The sequence below is a fragment of the Dendroctonus ponderosae genome, unplaced genomic scaffold (assembly GCF_020466585.1).
Source record: "Dendroctonus ponderosae isolate FM_Combo_2020 unplaced genomic scaffold, Dpon_F_20191213v2 Dpon_F_20191213_6, whole genome shotgun sequence".
Classification (NCBI taxonomy): domain Eukaryota; kingdom Metazoa; phylum Arthropoda; class Insecta; order Coleoptera; family Curculionidae; genus Dendroctonus; species Dendroctonus ponderosae.
Genome location: NW_026018814.1, coordinates 82,712 through 86,934, shown reverse-complemented (window position 1 = coordinate 86,934; position 4,223 = coordinate 82,712). Strand labels below are relative to the sequence as shown.

The 4,223-nt window shown below is 38.3% G+C and overlaps 1 protein-coding gene across 1 annotated transcript in view; it reads left to right on the top strand.

The window, feature by feature from the left end:
* LOC125504776 overlaps window positions 1-4,223 on the top strand; it is a gene marked incomplete at its 5' end in the record, with an annotated part of 18,579 nt that overhangs the window by 2,664 nt on the left and 11,692 nt on the right.

Genomic DNA, 4,223 nt, shown 5'->3' with positions numbered 1-4,223 from the left:
TCGTTTGAAAATTTGTAACTTGTAATCCAGATAAAGTAGCGACTGGAAATTTTCCAGGATTACCGAAAATACTTCATTCTGAAAACTATGAAAAATTCATTATAATCGCAATCCAAAATGGTTTTTACCAGCTTAATGGATGGTGGTCTAAAAACGAACATCACACATGTGCGCGGTCTTTTTCAAAAATGCATAATTTTTAATTCAAAGCAAGTATCAACTTGAAATTCACACAGACTATAGAAGATGCTCGATTCTAGAAAAACTCAAAATTTCATTTGAATTTCGGTGAATTCCAATGTTTGCGCCCTTTGTGAATGTGAGTCGAAAATTTTATAAAATGACACATTTACGCGCCCTCGTTTAAAAATTTGTAACTTTTAATCCAGAGACAGTCGCGACTGGAAATTTTCCAGGATTACCGAAAATACTTCCTTCTGAAAACTATGAAAAATTGATTAGAATCGCAATCCACAATGATTTTTACCAGCTTCATGGATGGTGGTCTAAAAACGAACTTCATACATGTACGCGCTCTCTTAAAAAAAATTCCTAGCATTTAATTCGGAGCAAGTAGCAACTTGAAATTCGCACACTTTCCAGTAAATATTCGCTTCTAGTAAAGACCAAAATTCCATTCAAATCGTCGCACATTCAAATTTCTTAGTTCCTTGTAGAAAACGCATAATTTCACAATTACGCGCCCGCCTTTAAACGTTTCTGGATTCTAATCCAGAGCAAGCAGCGTATTGAAATTTACACGGCGTAGAGAAAACACTTGATTCTGCAAACAGTAAAAATTTCGCTGAAATCATAAAGCGCAATGATTTTTGCCAACCGTGTGAATGCCGCTCAAAAATGTACAACCCCACACATTTGCACACTCTCCCAATCCAAAACATGTAAAAACTTGAAATTCTCACAATATTTTTAAGACACTCTCTGCAGAGCTAAACAGTTGAATTTTCGCAATTCATTGACCCTCATTTAGCATCAAACTAAGCCATTGTGGGCACCGATTAGCAATCAGGTGTGAGTAAAATTCGGTCGTTTCGAGCTATGTTTTATCAGCTTTCAGTAATCTAGCCTTAAATTTTGAAGTCAATGCGAGCCCACTTTGAAAAGAATTACATCACAAGGCATGTAGTGAAGCAAATAACCCGAAATTACCAACAACAGGACAATAGCTGAACTCATGCTCCATTGTTCTCTTGTTCTTCGATGGCTCGATGGCATATTAAGAGTACCAAATCTACCTCTTCATTGATGTAAATTGTTTTTCTCTCGTTGAACTGAGGCTTAGTCAACAGGCCGACGTTTCCTTCAAGATTCATTCAATAATTGAGTTAAGTTTCCTAATGAAACCAGCCAGCATCGAAATGAGACCAGAAAGTCTAAGGAAGAAACCCATCATTAGCATGGACCATCAGCAGCCAGTCACCTCTAATTGAGTTGATACTCTTAATCTGCAGTTTTCATAGCCTTTCCTTGCAGGAGAAACAGGCCCCTGGGCGCACCCGAGATGGCTTTATAATTTGTTTATAATTCCATCTTGTCTTGGATCTTCATCCAGTCATTTTTCATTTAACAGATCGCGCACTCTTTCAACTCATTCTAGCGAAGAATTGGCTTGCATGTGCTGCATTCATTAGTTTTCGATGGTCTTGCATGCTGTTGAATATTTTCGCAACTTCTGCCCATTGAATTGAATTGAAATTATTTGGAGTTTAATCGTGTTTCAAGGTTTACTAATTAATTAATCATTGACTAGATTGTCAATTGCTTAGGGGGTTATTAATGATTTTTTCCTGGGTTGGCGCTGTTTAGATGGGTGAGATTCAATAACGCTGGGACGAGCCGATTTGCGCAAAAACATTTTAATAACTTATTATTATTAAATTCCGGCAAACATGAAAAACCCAATTCAATTTGCACCAACGCGGCAGAAACGCTTATTATTACTCAGGTTTCAATTTTACTTACTTATGTAAACATTAATGTAGTTTTTTCCTTTTGATTTGGTCGGCGTGATTCCGAAAACTGTTATTCAGCCTTCTCGCAGCTAAATTAGTTCAACTGTGTTCAATATTGCGATATCCGAAAAATGAGCCGTTAAGCTGTAATGAGTAGATTTTGATCTTGAAATGGTTAAGAAACGTTGCAAACAGCTCAGTTTTTACAGTTACGGTCGAAATCGGCGTTATGAACTAATTCAGTTTCCAAAGAATAAAAACTTAAAAGTTTCCATCGAAATCTAGCGGAAATCTCTTCAAACCCAGTAAAATAGTCAGCTGTATTTTCAACATCAATCGCAAGAAAATTCCATCTTCAACCCCTCCAACACGCATCCGCTTCCCGTTCCGCGACCGTCGCCGAAGATATTCTTCAAGCGAAACCGTCCTGGCCCGCGGCCAGCGGTCGATTTCTTCTTTCTTCAGTCGTCCAACCTCATTTCTTTATCTCGGAAGAGAGCAAGCAGTGCGCCGTACGACCGAAAGTACCGTTTTCTTCTTTCTATCCGCAAGCGACGCCGATATCGCGTAGGCCGATTGAAGAAGCTGAAGGCATTTATCATTATATCGGTTATCGGGAGGATCGGAACGGTGCTCTGAACTCAAGATTTACTGAGCGCGGGAGGCTCCGGAGGAGACACACTGAGGCCAGTGGGGGATTTTTCCCAGTCTGATGTTGGTGGTGAAAAGTGACCGGAAGATTTCCGGAGCGCGATGAATAAGTTTTGTACATTTGGAAAACGCGATAAACTCTTCAGTGCTAGCAAGGAAGAACGGGCTGCCAATATGGTGTTTTTGCCGGATATTACTATCCCGCAGGTGAGTTTGGACACTTTATTTGAAAAATTGAGCTCCAGTGATTGGTCGGGCTTTAAACGGGCATTCATCTCCCCAGTAGCCCCCTTTTTCCAAAAAAAGTGTTTTTCACTCCTGTGTTCTCCTAATTAACCGCAAGCAGATTTCCCCATCTGCCTCACAAACGAAATTGGGAAACTCGAGCCTTAATTATCATAGATATTCCATTCGTACATTGTTCCATGTACAGCGCTAATGATGAAACGAGTATGAAGAAAAAATGTATGCCAGTTTTTTACCAGCATTTTCACACCATACAATGATGCACAGCACATGCAATGGGTAAATGAAACCGCTGCAAGCCCTCGATAAAAACGTTACAGAAGATTGTTATATCGGTAAATCAAAGATTCGCTATGAGGATTGATTAGTAGATGCCAGAGAATCAGCTGAAGAATAGATTATATTGAGAGAACGCGCGCAGAAATGTGAAATTTTTCTTATCTAAAAGTTTCTGTTTTCTTCACTTGAAAATTCAAAACTTCCAATCCGGAGCAAGAAGCCACGTGAAATTCTTCGAGTTTACACAAAACGCTTGAATCTGCAAACGGCGAAAATTTCATAGGAATTGCAAAACACAATTAAATTTTCCAGCCGTGTAAATGCAGGTCTAAAAATGAAAAGCTTTAATCAATTGCGAGCTCATTTTTAAACATTTGTAACTTTCAACCCAGAGCAAGTAGCAACTTGAAATGAGCACAGTCTTGAGAAAATACTTGAACTTGAAAAGTGTGCAAATTGTATTTAAATCGCTTATTCTGAATATTGCTCAAAAAATGAACAATTTCGCACAATTGCCACTTCTTTACGCGCAAACTTCTCACATTTGCGCGCATTTATTTAAAAAATCGCAACTCCTAATCCAGAGCGAGTAGCAACTTCATATGATCACAGTATATAGAGGAAGCTTGATTCTGAGAAATGACAAATTTTTATTTGATTAACAGCAAATGCTGATTTTTGTGCGCTTTTTGAATGTTGGTCTGAAAATGCAAGATTTCACAAATTTGCGTCCGCTCTTTTAAAAAATTGTAACTTTTAATCGAGAGCCAGTAGCAGCTGGAAATGATCACAGTCTATAGAGGACACTTGATTCTGAGAAACGTAAAAATTTTATATAATTAACTATGAATGCTGATTTTTGTGAGCTTTTTGAATGTTGGTCTGAAAACGCAAGATTTCACAAAATTGCGTCCGCTCCTTTAAAAAATCGTAACTTTTAACCGGGAGCCAATAGCGACTGGAAATGATCACAGTCTATGCTCTTAGATGCTTAGAATTATAGCCTTTGAAAGTCAAATCGCGCTAGCAAAAACTGAAAAATTACGGTCTAAATCCACAATAACAATACGATTG